General features: G+C 41.4%; 1 protein-coding gene across 3 annotated transcripts in view; it reads left to right on the top strand.

Annotated features, from left to right (window-relative positions):
• C5H4orf19 (chromosome 5 C4orf19 homolog) overlaps positions 1 to 21,543 on the top strand; it is a 99,009-nt gene that overhangs the window by 48,592 nt on the left and 28,874 nt on the right. The window contains exon 1 of one of the 3 annotated variants that reach the window (XM_066280243.1): positions 15,491 to 15,509. The exons of the other annotated variants lie outside the window; for them this stretch is intronic. The gene's annotated coding sequence lies outside the window, so the exon portion shown is untranslated. Of the gene's footprint in view, positions 1 to 15,490; positions 15,510 to 21,543 lie in introns of those variants that run through there. 3 annotated transcript variants of the gene reach the window in all.

Raw genomic sequence — 21,543 nt, 5'->3', positions numbered from 1 at the left:
CTCATCAGAGTCATATAGTTGGGTATAGTTTAAAGGACCTGCTGGTTCTACACTGTTTCTTAAGACAAAGAACAGGACTCGGCTCCCCTGCCTCTCGTTTCCTTTTGCCCAAAGAAACCGCTTTCCACTCTGCCAATACTTACCTCCATATACCGTCACGCAGTGCTGGGAGTCAAATAACTTAACAACCGGTTCTCTGCTTTAATGACCATTTTAAGTATAAAAAAAAGATATACCAAAAGGTAGTTTATTATTTCAGTATTTAATACTTAAATAAGAACAATTAAAGAGGTATACAAAATTAGACTATGTTATAAGAAAGAATTTAAAAATATTAATGAAAAATATTAAGTAACACCTGACAAAAACCAATAAAACTGTTAAGATATTTCCATATTGCTCTTGGCGTCCTCGCTTGCAGTTTTCTTCGCTTTTATCTGAGCATCACTGGCTATGTGATTTATCCCTAACCATCTTCTCACTGTAGGAGTAGGATCCCATTCCTTTACCTGTAGACAGAATGAACATTACTATGTGCGCTTAGAATATGCTGTTGCACAGATGAATGTTAAAAAAGAGTAAGGAATGTAAATTTGTGATTTCCCATTGGGCGGCTGCCCAGGTGCCCACCTTAGAGAGCACCCTGATTACAAGTGCCATGTTAATAACAAGTCCGCGGAACTCAACAAAAAATTAGCTATCAGTTCTGCCGAACCGGTACACACCGGCCGAATCCCACCGCTGCCTTAACAGCAGTATGTGTTGCCACCTCCTGGGTTTCCCGTTGGGGGCATCCACTGTGCATTGCCTTTCCCCACAGGAGACCACACTGAGCTCTGCATTCTCCTCATCCGCACCCCACCCCACAGTCAATTCCCACCCACACAATATATTTATATCTCAGTTTTGATTAGAAAAATATTCAAGGTTCACATTATTATGACTATATATGTTGTTCAGCAGTGGAGCATATATTAAACTACTGATTTTGACCAGCACAGCTTATACCTGGAGTTAATGGTTTTCTTTTTACCTGTTTATTTTTGTCTGTTTATGTGAGTGTATGTGTGTTTGTGTGTGTTTTGTATACTTATGATTTTTTTCAATACTGAAATATTGGCCAGTTGTCTAAAAATTCTCTCAAGATGTTCCATGATTCCATTGGTTGCCTTTTCGCCTGGTCACACCGGCATCTCCTGTCATCACCACGTGAAGGGGCCCTTCGCTTCCCTCCTGTGTTTTAGAGTCCCTGTTTCCTAGATCTCATGTCTTTTTCTTGGTTTACTTCCTTATTTTCATGCATTTACTGGTTGATTCTTTGTGTGTGCCCTGACTGGGAATTGAACCCGCCTCCTTCGTGTCTCGGGATAATGCTCTAATCACCTGAGCTACCTGGCCAGGACTCCCATCCTTTATATATGACTTTATTTCCTTCTCTGGAAGTTGCTTAAATATTTTTTATTCTAGTGTTGTGAAATTTTACAGTGATATAACTCAGTATGGGTCTTTAAATCCATTGTGCTGTGTACTCAGTGGGCCCTTTAAATCTAGAAAATCTACTTTTTAGTTTGGGGAATTGTTTTTGAATAATTTTGTTAATGTTTTCTTTTGTGGGTGATTTCTTTTGTTTTACTTTCTAGCTCTATTCAGAATTCCTGAATTATTTATCTGCTTCTCTTCCCTATTATTTATTCCTTTGTATTTTGCTCTTTTTCAATTTAAAGTAGATTGTTTTAATTGAGGTTTTATTTATGCTGTCATGCTTTTTTAAGTTCTAAGACAGGGGTCAGGAACCTTTTTGGCTGAGAGAGCCATGAATGCCACATATTTTAAAATGTAATTCTGTGAGAGCCATATAATATGTTTAACACTAAATACAAGTAATATAAGACCAACACTTAAAGTACAGTAAGTCTCTGAATTCTTTTTAATGACATTGTTATGCTGTTGCTAACCAATGATGAATAAAGTACTTCTTACCATTAATGCGACTTCTGGTGCTGCATGGTTTTGCAGACGGCTTTGTAGTCTGGTTGATACATGGTAAGGTTAAGCTTCATGCAGGTGTTGAGACTTCCATCCGTTAAACGTGATCGTAGGTTGGTCTTAACGTTCTTTAGATGTGAGAAAGACTGCTCACATGCATACACAGAGCCAAACATTGTCAGTAAAGTAATACTCACACACTGCAGTGTGTGGTATGTGACGGGAAGAGCGTTCCAAGTTTTGACAATTAGCTGGTCCGCGGGTTGAAGTTTTTTCATTTCTCCCCACTTGTGTTTGCTCGCCAACTCTGCTTGCTGTCATGCAAGTCTTTCCAAATCTTCATTCAGTGACTTGAACTTATTCACCCACATGTCTGAGGCCTTCAGGTCAGCAGCTTGTAGCTCAAAATCTCTGACGGAGACACCGGGGATGTAACTCAGGTCAGCGCTGTCCATTGCACACTTGTGTGGATGGGTGATGAACTTAAAAGATAAATGTACTCACGAAATTCTCCAAAGCATGCTTTGAATGACTGCAGATTAGATGTGAAGCCCGCTAGCTGCTGGAGATCAAGATGTTGAGCAGGGTCACTTGCTGTGCATGCATCTTTAAACTCTCCCAGTTTTTCAAAGGGTAGTAAACAACCTGTTTCAGTGTTGGTGATGAAGAGTTCCAGCTTGTTTTCAAATGCAAACACTGCTTGTTGAAGGGATAAAACTATATTTCCAACACCTTGCATTTTCACATTGAGCTGGTTCAGATGTTCAGTCATGTCCAAGAGATAGTACAACTTCAGGAGCCACTCAGTTAGCTAACTCAGAATGCTTGACGTTTTTCATTTCAAGAAAAGTCTGGATTTCGCTCAGACAAGCCGCAAAATGGTTGAGCACCTTCCCTCTTGACAACCAACGCACATTGCTGTGCAGAAGCAGACCAGGATAATTATTCCCAGCTTCATCCAGCAGTGTTTTAAACTGGCGATCATTTAAAGCTCGGGCAACAATACAGTTGACCACCCGAATAACCAGCGACATCACCTCACCAAGCTGCTCACCACACATCTGAGCACAAAGTGCCTCCTGATGTAGGATGCAGTGAAAACTTAGGATGGGTCTTTTTTCATGTTCACGAAGAAGCGCTACGAATCCTGTTTTTCCCCACCATGCACAGAGCATCATCAGTACACACCGAAATAAGTTTATCCATTGGTAGATTTTTTTCTTTAGCAAACTCAGTGAAAGACTTGAATAAATCCTCCCCTCTTGTAGTCTCTTTCATAGGCAAAACGGCAAGACTTTCCTCACATACTATGTCACCAACAGCATACCTTGCAATCACGCTGAACTGGAATAAATGGCTTATGTCTGTTGACTCATCCAAAGTGAGAGAAAAGAATGGTGCTGCATTTATGTTCTTCACTTGTGTTGCCTCAATTTGATTTGCCATCATGATGATACGATCCTGAACAGTTTTTGCCGACAGAGACTTGTCTTTTATTTGTTTGATTATCTTGTCTTTATCCAAAAAGTCATCAAAAAGTTCATTGGCAACATCAAGCATGAATGTTTTGGCATACTCCCCATCTGTGAATGGCTTTCCGTTTCTCACAATTGCTAAAGCACCAGCAAAGCTAGCCGAACTCCAGTCACCTTGTTGGGTCCAAACATGGAGTTGCTGCTGACTAGCTTGCACTCTGCACAGTAGCTCTTGACATGCTTTCTTCCTGCTGTCCCCCGCTGGATATTTCGATGCAAATGTAGTATGGTGTGTGTTGAAGTGCCACTTTATATTTGACCGTTTCGTCGATGCAATTTTATCATTGCATATTAGACACACTGCAGAACCTGCTCTCTCCACAAAGGCGAATTCCTCAGTCCATTCCTGCTGAAAAGTATGATACTTCTCATCTTTTTTTCTTTTAGTCATCTTCTTCATCAAAAGGGTTTCTGCAATTAGCTAGCTAGTGGTCCCCAACCCCTGGGCCATGGACCGGTACCAGTCCATAGGCCATTTGGTACTGGTCCACAGAGAAAGAATAAATAACTTACATTATTTCCATTTTATTTATATTTAAGTCTGAACGATGTTTTATTTTTTAAAAATGACCAGATTCCCTCTGTTACATCCGTCTAAGTCTCACTCTTGATGCTTGTCTCAGTCACGTGATACATTTATCCATCCCACCCTAAAGGCCAGTCCGTGAAAATATTTTCTGACATTAAACCGGTCCATGGCCCAAAAAAGGTTGGGGACCACTGAACTAGCTGACTACTTGATTAAAATGAGGGAAGTTTACTTCCTGACCTCACAACGACCTGTGTACAATATGCATTATCCAATAAAAATTTGGTGTTGTCCCGGAGGACAGCTGTGATTGGCTCCAGCCACCTGCAACCATGAACATGACCAGTAGGAAATGAATGGATTGTAATACATGAGAATGTTTTATATTTTTAAGGTTATTATTTTTTTATTAAAAATTTGTCTGCAAGCCAGATGCAGCCATCAAAAGAGCCACATCTGGCTCGCAAGCCATAGGTTCCCGACCCCTGTTCTAAGAGGTCCTCTTTGTCCTCAGAATGCCCTTTTTCCTAGTGGCATCATTTGCTTGCTTCAAGACACCTTGCATTTTTCTTCTCTCTCTGAGCTTTTCATAATAATTTTTCTTTTTCCATCGTAGTTCTTGACCCCTCCAGATGTTTTCTGGTTTTCCTCAGCTGTTTGGTAATGGTGGTGTTCTGCTCGCACATGAGAGTAAGGGACTAGAGAGTGAAATTCTGAACGCAGACTTGGCGGGAGAGTGGGGAGGGCCTGCTCCCGGATGGTGACATTGACTAATGATGATCTGGCTGAGCCATTTGTTAGGGAACTTCAACATCAGGACCTTTCACTTTCCTCCCGGGTTGGTCGGGTCCCCGAGGAAAACTCCCCCAGACTCTTGCCCGGAGGGTTGGGGCCAGCCGCCAGTGTTCAGGAGACGGTGAGAAGTAGACTAGAGGAATCTCGTATGCTGTGTTCTTATTTCCTTAACCCTCCTCCTACCTCTATACAGCATCTCACCCCCAATATCACGTGCTGTGTCTCCTAATTGAGAGACCTCTGGTTTTGCCCTCATGCAGGGTGAACTCTGGCTGCTGCTGAGCTCGAGGCAGGGCTGTCAGCAGGGCTTGCAGGAGGGAAAAGGAGGGGGTGCTAGCTGCTTTAAACACAGGTCAACCCCTCGTACCTTCGGGTGCCGTTCTCCCTCTGCCTGAGGCACCTGCTGCCCGAAGCCTTCTGATGAGGACCCCGCATGCAAAGTGGCCCTGGTCTGCTCCACCTCCTGCTTCTTGTTCGCTTTCTCAGGTCCACTGAGTGAGCGGGCGACCTCCACCCCCTTTCTAGCTTCCAAAGTGCTATTATTGTCACTTCTTCTGCTTCTCTTACTGAAAAGATACAGATGTTTGTATATGTATGCTTATAAAGCTGTTTTAGTTATAAGATTCAGGAGCAGGACCCAAGGACTGATTATCTTCAATCCACTATCTTTACCTGATGTTCTACCAATACACTCTTAAATAAAGGTGGAGTTACCGACAAATTACCACACAGACGTCCAAGAACATGTAATTATTCATTCTAATTGGTGATAAATTATAGCATTTCAAAAGAAGATTTTTAAAAATTGTTAATAGAAAAAAGTGTGACTGTGAACATAAATTTTTTATAACTCTTATCTCTTAATATCTCTCAGATTAATGATCATTCTAAGCTAATCAATAAATATTGATTGCATAGCTGCTTTTTGCCCATGACATTGTAGTAGACACAATAGAGCTTATTCATTATGCAATAGAAAATATTCACAGTATAACTTAAATAAGAAAGGAGTCAAGAGGCAATCACAAATGTTAGTCATTACATTTTTGCTTCATCTGTATGTTCTAAATCTTCTGCACTAACCATGTGTTACTTGTGCAGTAAAACAGTCACTAACAGTGACCTCACTGACACGCCTTTAGCCTTGTGTGTCATGAGTCCGCTCTTTACAGTTATTGGAGCTTGCCTCTCAGTCTTCTTACGAAACTGTGGTCATCCATTTCAGCTACTATAACAAAACACCCAACACTGGGTGGCTTATATTCGACCCATGCGTATCTCTCACAGTTCTGGAGGCTGAGAAGTCTAAATCAAGCTGCAGAGAGATTCAGTGTCTGGTGCGAGCCAGCATCCTGGTTCACAGCCATCTGTCTTTTCTCTGTGTTCTTATTTGTTGGAAGGAGTGAGGGAACTCTCTGGGACCTCTTTTATAAGGACTCTTAATTCCATTCATGAGGGCTCTATCTACTCGTATGACCTAATCACTTCCCAAAGGGGCTACCTCCGAATACTATAATATTGGGGTTCAGGTCTGAACATATAAATTTGGGAGGAACAAATATTCAATGTATATAGCAAAGAGCAAAAGGAGGGTTCTATGCTGTACATGTTTTTCTCCATAAGAAAACAGAAATTAACCCTCTTGTGTGTTATATGCGAAACATTCCCATCTTAGTTCTGGCTGCTGTGACAAATTATCATAGACTAGGTGGCTTAAACAACAAACACTTATTTCTCATGGTCTGGAGTCTGGGCAGTCTGAGATCAAGGTTCCAACCTAGGTTCTGACTGAGGGCCCTGTTCCCGGTGATGAGCTCACGTGGCCTCCTTGGTGCATGCACACTGAGAGAGCTGGAGAGCAATCTTGGGTCTCTTCCTCTTATAAAGGCACTAATCCCATTGTGAGGGCGCCACCCTCATGACTTTATCTAAACCTGTTTACCTCCCAAAGGCCTCACCAGCAGATACTATCACAGTGGGGTTTAGAACTTCAACATCAACTTTGGGAGGCACATCCCATAGCATTTCCCTCACAGCTGTATTAGCATGTACATGTCAGGATGAGGAAGTGACAAAGAGTAACACATGGAGCATAAAGTGAGTTCCTTCTTTAACTCCTTGAGTAGTGAGTTCTTTTAATGTTCGCTGACCCCTGTGAGTGAATTTTTTTCCAGAAAATAAAATTAGTTTCAGTTACAGTTTTATTAACTTCAAATCATGTTTGTTTGATAACCAATTTATGGAAACAAGAAGAACATACATTTGCTTTTATTTAATATTTCCTTACACATTTTTGTTTGTTTGTTTTTTGTATTTTTCTGAAGTTGGAAACGGGGAGGCAGTCAGACAGACTCCCGCATGTGCCCGACTGAGATCCACCCGGCACGCCCACCAGGGGGCATCGCTATGTTCCAACCAGAGCCATTCTAGCGCCTGAGGCAGAGGCCACAGAGCCATCCTCAGTGCCCGGGCCAACTTTGCTCCAATGGAGCCTTGTCTGCAGAAGGGGAAGAGAGAGACAGAGACGAAGGAGAGGAGGAGAGGTGGAGAAGCAGATGGGCGCTTCTCCTGTGTGCCCTGGCTGGGAATCAAACCCGGGACTCCTGCATACCAGGCTGATGCTCTACCACTGAGCCAACTGGCCAAGGCCTCCTTACACATTTTTAAAATAATCATACTCTGGATGGTCAGGAGGCACGAGGACGTACATGAACGTTCGTACTACTCACAGGGTTAAAAGACTTGGCATGCATATCCATTGGTGAGGTCATCTAAGAACAGGAAATGCATTCTTAACGTATTAGTTATCTATTCCTGCATAGCAAGTTGCCCCAAAACTCAGTGATTTAAAACAATAGTAAACATTTATCATCAGGCAGCTTCCTCCGTGGGTCAGGAATTTGAGAGTAGCCTACTTGAGCCTTTCTGGCATGCAATATTTCATAAAGCTGCAGTCAGATGTCAGCTGTGGCTTTAGTCATTGGGCTTGATTGGGGCTGGTGGATATACTTCCAAGGTGGTTCAAATTGGGTCACCTGCAAGATGTCCATTCTTAAGTGTCCTCACAGCATGGCCCCTGACTTCCCTCAGAGTGAGCAGTTGAAGAGACCATTAGAGAAGTTTCAATGCCTCTCCTTACCTAGTCTCGACACTCACACTTTATGACTCCTGCTGCATTCTATTGGTCACACAGACAGACCAGCCCCGATTCAGTACACAAAGAGCACTCACTGCCTGGCCTGTGGTGGCACAGTAGGTAAAGCATCAACCTGGAATGCTGAGGTCACAGGTTCGAAACCCTGGCACATAAGACAGGCAATCAATGAACAACTAAAGTGAAGCAACTATGTATGAGTTGACACTTCTTGTTCCACTCTCCCTCCTCTCTGTAAAATCAATAAATAAAATCTTTTAAAAAAATCACTCCTTATGCAGGGATGTGACACCAGGAGGTGAGGATCACTGTGGCCAGCTGGGAGTTTGGCTACCACACTTGCAAAGCATTCTGCAGTAGTTTCTCATCTTTTTCTGCTTAGTGAAGAAAGGTTTGTTTCTTTGTTTTAATGAAATGAAAGTTAAATTGATATCCTCTTCCTCAGTGTACCTAAGGCAAGGACTGAGTGAGGTGATATTGAGAGAGGCCAAAGCAGTAATCGTCCTTGGAGAGTCCTAGGAGTATGAATGGGCTCAGGGGTTCAGACGAGGGTGAGGAAGGACTCTGGGTACTAGTCAAGGGGGGGAAGGTCAGGGATTCCAGCCCCTGATGCTTCCAAAATGTATTCAGTCCCAAGAAATTAAAATGGAAAGTAGAAAGAGGTTTTACTTTCAACTCTGCACACATTGATATGTTTCCTCTGGGCTAGGGAAGTATAATAGCATCAGAACAGTAGTGCAGGGAGGGAATCTAGTAGTGAATGAGCAGCAACTGGGCTGTGTATGTAATTGTTTTCAATTTTCCTAATAACCCCAGGAGGTAAGTGATGTGATGTTCATTTAAGGGAGTGAAAGTTGAACCTAGACATACTTACCTGGCAGGGTAGAGACACCGTGTCATGACAATTGAACCTAGGGAATTTATGGTCAGCCACATAACCAGTTAGCAAGGGCTGATTACCTTAATTTAAAATAGATCTTCCCAGCATCTAAAAAAATCAAACTAAATTAGGTTAAGGTTAGATATGGCAGCCACAGGAAAGCTGGAGGAGGGTGAGAATCAGCCCCTCTCAGCGTCATCCCTGCCAGGATGTAGTAAAAGCAAGACTCAGACCAAATATTTCACATATATATTTCTAAACCATGTTTATTAGCAAATAGGCACAGGGCAGTACACCAGTATGTTTTGTAAACTTGATGTTTCAATCCTGTTATTCTAGGTTCTCCTACCACCACCCTACAGACAGATATTTAAGTCAGACCTGACAATACCTTATACATAGGTTTCTGTCACTCTTATGACAGCATCAGGCACTAGAAATTATATAATTCAATGGCAGATCATAGAAACAGGAATCCAGATTTGTGTAACATACCTAACAGTGTAGACAATAGAATCTCATTTTCTGTTCATATGGGGCCAGGGAAGTCATCTGCATACCTCAAACCACACAAGTAGTGTCTATTTCTGACATTTATTTTTCTGATTAATAAGCCACTGAGTTCACCAAGGAAAACCCATTTATGCCATTCATTCATTTATAGATTAACCAGTGGAGCTGGAGTTGCATTTAGTAACCCAGTGGTCCCCAAACCCCGGGCCACAGACCGGTACTGGTCCGTGGGCCATTTGGTACCGGTCCACAGAGAAAGAATAAATAACTTACATTATTTCCATTTTATTTATATTTAAGTCTGAATGATGTTTTATTTTTAACACATGAGCAGATTCCCTCTGTTACATCCATCTAAGACTTGCTCTTGATGCTTGTCTTGGTCACGTGATACATTTATCCGTCCCACCCTAAAGGCCGGTCCGTGAAAATATTTTCTGACATTAAACCAGTCCATGGCCCAAAAAAGGTTGGAGACCACTGTAGTAACCATTTCTATTTATGATCTTCCTGACTAGATACTAGTTGATCACTAGTACAAATTTCTGACCACCCCTAGGGTTTTATAAACTAAACATTAATGTCATACTGTTTACGATGAAGTAAATTACAGACATAAAAGCAAGGAGACCTACAGATTCTTAGCCCAGAGAGTGGATGCAGCAGAGCTATTGAAGACTGACAGCTACCATCACGCTGGAATCCAGTACCACAGTGTTTTATGTTTCGTTATCAAATTGATTCATGTGTTGGATTTGACTTCGCAATTAGATTATTAATATTCTTGGAGAAAGTGAGTCTTATACTTTTTTTATTGGTTGATTTTGGGGAGAAAGGGAGAGAGAGAGAGAGAGATAAACATCAATCTGTTCCTATATGTGCCCTGACTAGGGATTGAACCTGCAATCTTTTGCTTATTAGGTCGATGCTCTAGCCAATGGACTATTCGGTCAGGGTGAGTCATGCACTTCTTAATTCTTCCATTATGTCTAGCTAGAGACATATCAATACACATAGGTCACAATAAATACTTTTTAATTATTAAAATTGATAGCAATATCTTACAGACATTTGGTCCTGAGGGTTCTGTATTTGCTTTGATCTAAAGTGCCTCAACAGACGAATGACGTTAAAAACTGTCTAGCTCACTTGAAATGATTCAGTGCAATTTGCAATGAATGATGGAGGTAGTATACATTTTGTATAGTAGTAGGTTTCTTTTTTTTTTTTTTTAATGTCAACCCACAGCCTTGCTCCTAACACATATTTAACTTCATCAGGCAATAAATGTAAAGTATGAACCATAATTCACCAATATAAGTGGGGATATTTGCCTTCATTTCAGACTATTTAAAATTGAGTTTTTCCATCTCCGCTGATTTTAATGTTAAGCATCCACTTTAGAAAGAAAGCAGTGGGTTTGTTTGCACTCCAGGGAGTGCCTGACTGCTAGGGTTGAGAATCACTGCATATTGGACCCTGAGGAGCTTTGACTAAAGGGATTTCACATCTTCATTCACTGTTCCGTGAGGAGAGGTCCACAGCTCCTCCTATTCAATATGTAATCACTGTACCTGGTCAGCGGTTAGTGCTGAGTGTTTGAGTTTCTTAACCAATAACCCTCAGCCACACACCAGCCTGCAGCCACACCCCAGCCAGGAGGGCCCAGGGCTGAATTTTCTGTTTGGTTTTTAACCATTGCACCACTGTGTAAAGTTCTGAGAACCTGCTAAGATTTTCCCCTGGGATGTTAAGTTTTGGGGCACCCCTGTGAGGAAAAGAATGAGGGGAACCAACAGGACAGCTCCAGTGTGGATCTGATGACTTATCACAAGCCAGGTGAAGTAAGAAAATGCTTCAGAAAAAATACAAACAAAACCTTAGTTCCTCCTGCCATTTCCCAGAGAGGGGAAGAAGCCCATACGGACTCACCACAGTCTTTTCTTGGGCAGGAAATCCGCTTACTCTGGCCCGAGAAAGGAAGGGCTTGCAATGGAATTGGAAAGCCAATGACACTGTGAGTTTACTTTGCATTCCTTCCAGATTCACATAGAACTGTATAGTAATGTGTGTTCAAACTTAAAAATACGAGAGTTTAGGGAACTGTTCTCATGAACAGTACTAGCCTTAGCATACATTATGTAAACCCCACCAAGAGAGGAAAACTTACTTGTTCCAGTTTAAGTGTGCACATGGGCACGCGCATGCACGTACATTCACACTCACTTTACTTTTAAAACTTCAATTTGGGAAATCCAGTTAACTGTTCAGGGTATAAGGTTTTAATTCTGACACTAGTCCCATGTGGTTTATCATACTTAGTGCACTTTTTCCAGTTTAGAACGTCTGCTGCCCAGGAATCGAGCTTGAGTTTTCACTCAAGCAGGATGAATTGCAACAAGAACTCCAGTCTCAGAATTTGAACGATGCCAAGTTTAACAATGTTACCTATAAAGTTCTTATATTTGTCACATGTTTCTAGGCTAAATTCTGTGATTTCCCCAGAAACATATCACATTGCCTTCTACCAAAGGCTACATAAATATATTTATGATGACCTAGGTACTTTGGATGACAGCCATTAGCTCTCTCTTTTCTTTTATATTTCTAGCTTTTTCTCCCTGGCCATATGATCATGTGTTATTGATGTTACAAATATCTTTTAGCTTAAGGCTAAGCTGACTCCTGGTGGTTCTATCATACTTTCTTGCTTGAAATGCTTAGTATTTGCTGAAATTGCCCATGGCTGGACAGTTAAAAATATCTGCTGTTCCTGAAGCCCAGAATAAAGAATAGGGTTTACAGGTATATATAAAATTAAAGGACAAGTGAGATCTCTGACTTCCTTGAGATTTGATCTGGTTAATAAGTGCCGTAAGCGGGCTGCTCTTTTTATTTTTGGAAGAAAATACTGTCTTCTCCAGGGGGGAATTGGATCAACTCAGCCTGCTTACCTGACTGTTTAGTAGACAGAAGGAAGCTATCTGTGCACCCCTCCCCCAGTTAACCTTGAGTGGATTGAAAGGAGGGGAGAATGCAGTGTGCCACATACAACAGCTACCAGGAGGTGTGTACCCCAGGCAGTGTGCTGGACACCCTCCACAGACTGCATTCTCTAGTTCAGGGGTCCCCAAACTACAGCCCTGTGGGCCGCATGCGGCCCCCTGAGGCCATTTATCCAGCCCCTGCCACACTTCCGGAAGGGGCACCTCTTTCATTGGTGGTCAGTGAGAGGAGCACATTGACCATCTCATTAGCCAGAAGCAGGCCCATAGTTCCCATTGAAATGCTGGTCAATTTGTTGATTTAAATTTACTTGTTCTTTATTTTAAATATTGTATTTGTTCCTGTTTTGGTTTTTTTACTTTAAAATAAGATATGTGCAGTGTGCATAGGGATTTGTTCATAGTTTTTTTTTTTTTATAGTCTGGCCCTCCAACGGTCTGAGAGACAGTGAACTGGCCCCCTGTGTGAAAAGTTTGGCGACCCCTGCTCTAGTTCATTTAATACAATTAGACTGTGAAATAGGTATCATTACTCCTATCCTACATATTAAAAAAAAATAATGTAAACCTTTTGGTATTTGTATTGTTTTGCATTTTTTCATGTGTCCTAAAAAAATAAAAGGAGCTGGTGTAGAAAGAATCTTAAAGAGGCCTGGAATCCCAAAAGTAATGATAAATATTCTAGGGCAACATATCTTTGAAAGTATCAAACACTCTAAAAGAGTGTCTTTCATCTGAACAGGATGCTCCCAAACCGACTATTGTCTGCGCTGATTGCACAGGTGGCAAATGAAAATTGCACATGGTCCCTAAATTCTAGACCATGATTCCAACAAAATATTTACTGTTGGACGTTACCTTTTTGAGTCTATGCTAAAACACTCCAGTTACAAATTTTCTTTTCCCTCCCATCCCCTCCGCCTTCCCTCCCCTCTCCCTCCCGTCTCCGTTCTCTCCTCTCCTCTCCTTTCCTGAAAAAGATGAAAATAGTGACCCAGGTAAAAATCTTCCATATACTCAAGCAATCTGACTGTCACTGGCTTGATCTCAAACACACAGTTTAGTCAGTCACGTTTTAAAATTGTTTCTCTGGGCCTGACCTGTGGTGGTGCAGTGGATAAAGCGTTGACCTGGAAATGCTGAGGTCGCTGGATCGAAACCCTAGGCTTGCCTGGTCAAGGCACATATGGAAGTTGATGCTTCCAGCTCCTCCCCCTTCTCTCTCTCTCTCTCTCTCTCTCTCTCTCTCTCTCTCTCTCTCTCCTCTCTAAAAATGAATAAATAAAATAAAAAAATTTTAAAAAATAAAAAATAAAAAAAAAATAAAATTGTTTCTCTGTTGGAGAGGAGGCAGCTCACCTGACTGACTCATATGTATCCAAACAAGGAATCTTGTACAGTGATTCTGCCATCATCTTAATGACCAACCCTTAGTTATCCCGCAGCTGTTGTATTTGGGGCATTGTTCCAGGAGCTTTACTGCATGAGCTCTAATCCTTCTAACAGCCCTAGGAAAAGGATTGTTCCCATCCGACGGGTGAGAAAACTGGCTACTGCCTAAAAGTCACTGACCACGCAGTAGTCATTTTTTCTCTCACTAAATATTCCTATTCTAATGGAAACTTGATACCAGACACCCCTGAGACTGACTAATGTGTACAGGGGAAGTTGGGCTGCAGGGTCACTGTTAATTGGAGGTTGGTGTGTGGCTGAGGGAAAGTGTTTGGAGAATGTGTTTGCTTTCAGAACCCTGGAACCTTGTGCTGGAGTCCTCCAGAACTGGCTGGAGCATTCTGGAATTTCAGAAATATTGTGAGGTGATGTTGAAAAGTTAAATTCTATTAAAGTGTAAGCAAACAAATGATATTAAAGCAAATTTATTAAATACTCAAAACTCATCATTTCCTAACTACTTTAGTTTTCTTTTTTTTTTTTTTTTTTACAGAGACAGAGAGAGTCAGAGAGTGGGATGGATAGGGACAGACAGACAGGAACAAAGAGAGATGAGAAGCATCAATCATTAGTTTTTTGGGGTTTTTTGGGTTTTTTTTACAGGGACAGAGAGAGAGTCAGAGAGAGGGATAGATAGGGATAAACAGATAGGAATGGAGAGAGATGAGAAGCATCAATCATCAGTTTTTCGTTGTGACACCTTAGTTATTCATAGATTGCTTTCATATGTGCCTTGACCGGGGGCCTTCAGCAGACCAAGTAACTCCTTGCTGGAACCAGCGACCTTGGGTCCAAGCTGGTGAGCTTTTTGCTCAAGCCAGATGAGCCCGCGCTCAAGCTGGCGACCTCAGGGTTTTGAACCTGGGTCCTTCCACATCCCAGTCCAGTGCTCTATCCACTGCGCCACCACCTGGTCAGGCATTTTCTTTGATTTTTTTTTACATCTGTTGTATCTGTGTGGTAGAAATGCTGCATAATGGTGTGCAACTGTACAGCACTTTTCAACGTTGTGATCAGTGACTCAACATTACTAGTTGGAAATCAGCCATGGCAGCAGCATTTACACCATGGAAATTGGCAAAGCTATACATCAGTTTCAATTTAATGCTTTGTCGATTGACTATACTTAAGAATATGTTGAAGAAAACATTAATGTGGGTTACACATAGAAGTTTGCTTTTTGTGGCCATACATGAGAATAACACACACAAAATAAACAATTCCTGAGGAAATTTTTCTTCCAGTATTCAAAACCTATTCTCTGTTTCAGCAAAGGATGTGTTCATGTAGTTAACAAACAAGTGAAATTCCAGCATTTGTGCTCATTGTTTCACTTCTAACTAGTTAAATGTAAATATCAACTGACGCTCACATTGGAACTATACTTGTTTTGTTGGTTGTAACTCTAAGTTGACTATGGATAGAAGAGTCTAGTCTAGAACAACCCAGTTACAGCATCTTGTGAAAATCAATTTGTCCAAATGGAATTTATAATAAAAAGAAAATATTGTGTATTTTATTTTTATTTGTAAACTATACTACACATCATTTATTTATAATAATAAACATTTTGTTTCTGTAGAACCCGTTGTTCAACATTTGCTAGCGCACCATTGCCTGTGAGGTATGACTGGTCTGCAAACCTTTCACCTGCCAGACTGTAAAGTCAAATTCATGCCTTCCCCAAAACATGGGCACCACTTTTGAATATAGTTAAAATAGGAACATAGCTCTTTATCCCATTGTTAAAAAAGAAACACTAAAAAGCATGCCAGCTTTTTCTGGTGTTGAATTTTCTGCATTAGTCTACCAGTAATAATGAATACTGTTCAGACGTCTTCAAACTACCCAAAAATAGGTTACAGATAAGTTTCTCCTGAAATGTACATTTTGTTGCCATATGTACATGTGCCCTTTTTCCTAATGAAGATTATAGGCTCCATTTCCAGTGATCTCTAGCTTAAGCAGTAGCATTTTTTCTCCCAAAGAACAGTAAGTTAATACACTTTTATGTGTTCGTATGTCAATCAAAGAAAACATTAAGGATTGAAAAATTGGAAATTTAAACCAGTCTCATCTGTACTTAGTTGAGTGAATTAAAAGGGGGTTAAGCCTGACCAGGCGGTGGCACAGTGGATAAAGCGTCGGACTGGGATACGGAGGACCCAGGTTCAAGACACCAAGGTCACCAGCTTGAGCGCAGTCTCATCTGTTTTGAGCAAAGCTCACCAGCTGGGACCCAAGGTCGCTGGCTTGAGCAAGGAGTTACTTGGTCTGCTGAAGGCCCATGGTCAAGGCACATATGAGAAAGTAATCAATGAACAACTAAGGTGTCCCAACGAAAAACTCATGATTGATGTTTCTCAGCTCTCTCCATTCCTGTCTGTCTGTCCTATCTATCCCTCTCTCTGACTTTGTCTCTGTAAAAAAAAAAGGGGGGGGGTAAGAGCTTACCAGTTTCTGATCTGTGGATTGTCATGCATATTTTTATATGCTTAGTTACTTACTTCTATTTGAATTGGTTTGGACTGTTTATACAACACGAAGTTTCCGCATTACATTCCACAGGGCAGAAGGTAGGGCTGTTCTCTTGATTTTAGCTTATAAGTTAGCAAACTTTCTGTGTCCACATTTGTTACTTTCTCTGAGCAAACCTTCATACACAAAATTTTGAAAGCTGTCCTCCTTTCCATCTTACTTTGATGGATGACTTGTTATTGATAGAAAAAAAAATGAATGAATGAGGGTTTGAATGAATGAATGAAAAACAGCTGGAGACCCTTCCAGTATTTTCTGGAAAATTGTTTATGTAAGATTAGGGATGCTTGAGTGGAAGGGATAAAAATATTAACTGGGCAGGTTGTTTTTGACTCAGGTTTGAACAGTCATTTAATGGAGACAGATTATATCTACAGAGTTTTTGGTTCCCTTAGAAAAGTAGATGGATTGCCAGGTAATGGTGGGAATCACTTACAAGGCACATTTTCCTGGTGATGATTAGGCAGAATTTTTTTCTGGTTTTGATGTTAACCATCTGTCAGGTACTCTGTTTCCTTGAGATGTCTGCTTTTAGCTAATTTATCAGGAATGAGGAAACCCCGACGAAGTTTTTGGTCTGGGGATTTTGTTGTTGCTTAAAGATATAGCAGTGTTGTTTCTTCGGTAGCATTTAAAGAATCAAGAGGAGATGCAGGAGTAGCAACCATTTTTGTTTTTAACTCTTTAAAATCACTGCTCCAGGAAACATACAACTTAAATTTAAGGTTATTGGCTGCAGGGTGATCAGAATAGATAGATAGATAGATAGATAGATAGATAGATAGATAGATAGATAGATAGATGATAGCTACATAGACAGATATATAATACTTTTCCTAGAGGATGGACACACAACATCGATGTTACAAAACCCATGTCTGAAGGTCCTTGGAGCTCATTCTGGCTTGGCCACAGCTGTGGCCTTGGCTAGAGGTCAGGTATCTTCTTTATTTTATTTATTTTATTTTATTTTATTTTATTATTTTATTTTATTTATTTTATTTTATTATTTTATTTTATTTTATTTTATTATTTTATTTTATTTAATTTATTTTATTTTATTATTTTATTTTATTTATTTTATTTTATTATTTTATTTTATTATTTTATTTTATTTATTTTATTTTATTTTATTTTATTATTTTATTTTATTTATTTTATTTATTTTATTTTATTTATTTTATTTATTTTATTTTATTTATTTTATTTTATTTTATTTTATTTTAATTTTATTTGAGAGAGAGAGAGACAGAAGCATCAATTCATTGCTCCACTTACTTGTGCACCCACTGATTGCTTCTCCTACGTGCCCTAACCAGGGCTCGAACCAGCAAGCTCAGGATCGTGCCAGTGTCCTCAGCACTCTGGGATGACTCTCTATCCACTGAACCAGTGGCCAGGTCTAGTCGGGTGTCTCCTTCACTTTGAAGCCATCCTTTGACCTCTACTTTCTTTCTTTTTAGAATTTTATTTTTCACTAACAGTTTACAGTCGATGTTATTTTGCATTAGTTGCAGGTGTACAGCGTAGTCGTTAGACAGTCATATAATTTACACAGTGGTCCCCCTATTATTTCTAGCACCCGCCTGGCACCATCCAGAGTTATTGCAACATTATTGACTGTATTCCCTATGCTGTACTTTACATCCTCATGACTATGTTGTAACCTCCAACCTTTTTTTTTTTTTAATTTCATTTAGAAAATTCAGGTAAACATTTCTATAGCATTTGAACTGTTATGTTGTATACCCATCACCCACAGTCAAATCATTTTCCCCCATCATATACTTGTCCCTCTTTGCACCCTTCCCCCCAACCCCCTCCCCTCTGACAAACATCAGTCTGTGCTTTAATCGGACTCTACTGTCCTGAATCTAATAGTATGAGGTCAGATTTTGAGGCTCGGTCAGTTAAAAAGTATTTACTGAACACCTACTAATTGCTTATCATTGGTTGACCACTAAATAGCTTCCTTACGGAATTTATATTTTAGCAAAGAGCAGCCAGAAATGGATGAAAGTTCTTTACTTTATTCAACTATGAGCGATGGAATGAGAGATAGGAGAGTGTCATCATCGTCGCCACCTTGTGGGTGAGGAAACTGGTTCCCTTTGTGTGAGTAACTTGGCCAAGTCCACAGTGAAAAGTGGCCGTGCCTAGAGAGAAGCCACATGTCCTGGAACTTTGGGCCCCAGGCAGCAGAGTGTGGCAGCCTCGGGGTCGGTCAGAGCTAGGAGGTTGGCTCCTCCACTTGTTGGCTACAGAACATACAGCAAGTTCCTTAACTTATGTTCCCTTCCCTATTAAATGGGCTTAAAAGTACTGTCTGCCTCATCAGGTTGTTCTGAGGGTTAAATGATGTAATGCACATAAAATGCTTGACCCATCCAAGCATTCAATCAATATTTACTCTTAGTATCCCATTATGAATATCAGGCACTAAATGAGATCCAGTGGTCACAAAAGTGAGTAAGCATCAGCCAGGGAAACAGACATCTGTGTAACTGACCACATGGCCGTGGGATGGACTCTGAGCAGTTGGCATAGTGCTTTGATGGTTGGGATCATCCAAATGATTGGGGACCAGGGGTCCAAAAGGTTCCACAGAGCAGATCACAACGGGGCTTTGACATGGGAGGTAGAATTTCACTCACTTTGAAAGGGTGAGTCCAGCTAAAGAGACACAATTGTTTTAGTTATCTATTGCCGCGTAACAAATGACACCAAAATGGAGCAGTTTAAAAGGACTAACATCTCTCATTGCTTCTCTGGGTCAGAAACCCAGGCACCGCTTCATGGGGCGCCTCTGGCTTGAGGTCTCCTGAGATCGTGTCGAGCTGCTGGCCAGGGCTGCGGTCAGCTGCAGGCTGGACTGGAGCTGGGCAATCTGCTCCAGGCACACTCAGGTGCCTGTTGGCAGGCCTCTGAAGAGCCACTTCCAAATTCGCTCAATGGTTTCTGGCCCGTCTTCCTATCTCCTCACACACTGTTTACCCAGTAGTGCTGGAGTCAGCACTTTTTCTGGGGAGGACTAGATAGTAAATATTTTTGGCTTTTCAGGTCAGACGGTGTCTGTTGCAACTACTCAGGTCTGCTGTGTAGCACAAATGCAGCCCTAGACAACAGGTAAATGAATGGGCAAAGCTGTGTTCCAATAAAACTTTATTTACAGAAGACTCTAGCTCTCTACAAGGACAGCAGCACAGTTTAGCAAAAACAGTCCCGGCAGTCACTTTGCATCCTAGGACTTCAGTTCCCAGACTCTTAATACGTGTGGGTTAGAATAATATTTGTTTAGGGCCTTCCCACCCCACGGGTGCTGTGTCTTCATTCACAGCATGAATGGAGCAGTGTAATAGCCATTTATTTGTTCTGTCTCTCGCCACTAAAACTGATAGATTAACCAGGCTGTGAAAACACCTTACAAATCTCAAGGTAGAATGGGAAACATTTAGCCAGGGACAATGTAATGGATGTGTTCAAGTCCTTCCTGTTAATACATGAGGTCTCGGTCACTTGTGGCATGGCTGGCCAGCTTTGGGGCAGGGACCTTGCCTGCCTGCATGACAAAGGACAGGCCCTCAAAACCTGGAGCACCAGGGACATTGTCATATATTCATTTCTTACATGCCAATACAAAGTATGTAACCTGTCAGACATCAGCCCTTACAGTTCTTAAGGTATAAATACTTAAGGAATCATATATAATGGAATCTCTACAAAAGATATGTGAGAGTAGACTGCCTAAAGAACTTCCCTTAAGCTGACCGCACAGGAACCTGTCTCCAATATTTCCTTTTGCATGTCACGGGTGGTAATCTTGCAGCTCAGTCTGTCTAGACAGGAACCGCAGTATCAGATCAAGGTCTCTCCGAGGTAGAAAGAGGCTTGGATTACATTTAGTCATCATTTTTGAGGGCCTCGTTTAGTAAAGTACTAAAATAATGACAAGGCAGGATTATAAAAATTGAAGAATATTTTAAATGTTTCCATGTGCAAATTGCAATATTGCACCCATGGAGAAAGGTGACAAAAAATTTTCAAGATAAGGTGCAAGTTCCTAGGGAGCGATAGATGGTTTGTTATGGGAAAATGGAGCTGAAGTTCGAAGCTGTGTGATGAAGCTGTCGTCTTCAATCCTGTCAGTACATCTGTGGGCGTGCATTTGGGGATAGTTGTCAAGAGTCTACAGTTGAGGCCCTTCGTGAATGGGAAACCCAGGTGAATTGACTTCCTGTGTCTCATAGTCCCGTATTCCCTGCCTGCCCCTGCACAGAGTTGCATAAATCCTGTCCGACTGAAGACTCCATAGTGTAAATGAAAAAGCTTGAACTCTGAATCCTTGTTCCACCATTTACTCGTTGTGTAACCTTATATGAGTTAATTAAGTTTGCTATTCATAAAACGGAGCCAGTAATGCTTATTTCAAAGAGTTGCTGGGAAGTAAGTCAAATAGTGAGTGAAAAGTATCCATCACATAATGGATGTTCAAGTGTCAGATACCATCACTGCCAACACACACACACACACCCACACACACACACACTCTCTCTCTCTCTCTCTCTCTCTCTCTCTCTCATGCATTGTATCTAGAGCCCCAGGTTTTGGTTTAGAATCTGTTGAGTGTCACTAACTACACTGCTTGCCTGGGCGCAGTGGGGGGTCAGTCTTGTGGCTGTCACCTCCCTGAGTTCCTTCTGTCCTCTCCTGTTCCCCCTCCTCTGCTTGATAATGGAGATAGTTTGCCCATCTGACACAGATCTCTTATGGTGCATATGTGAGAAAATTGCGATAGAATAAGGACTTCATGAACAGTAAAGGTAATCTCCACAGGGCGTTGGAGCACCTAAAATTCATGGGATGGTTGTCAGCCATGGTTCCGGGGGCCCCTGCTGCTGAAAGAGACACTCCTGGCTGCCTGCACCTGGCAGAGCTTGTGCTGCAGATGAACTCACTGAGAATTCAGCTGTGATTCCCTTTGGCCCCTTGTGCAGGCTCTTAACTGGGAAGGAGTACGTCTGCCTGGGGCAGGTGCTTCTTGCATTTGCACCTGGAGTCCCGACTTTGAATGGCAGGGATGCTTTGTGGATCCAGCGCTTCCTGGTTTGTGGAGAAGAGGCAGCCTCCAGGCTGGTCTCTAACTGCCTGGTCCTACT

Source organism: Saccopteryx bilineata, chromosome 5 (assembly GCF_036850765.1).
Source record: "Saccopteryx bilineata isolate mSacBil1 chromosome 5, mSacBil1_pri_phased_curated, whole genome shotgun sequence".
In the NCBI taxonomy this organism is placed as follows: domain Eukaryota; kingdom Metazoa; phylum Chordata; class Mammalia; order Chiroptera; family Emballonuridae; genus Saccopteryx; species Saccopteryx bilineata.
This window is presented reverse-complemented; position numbering and strand designations above follow the sequence as displayed.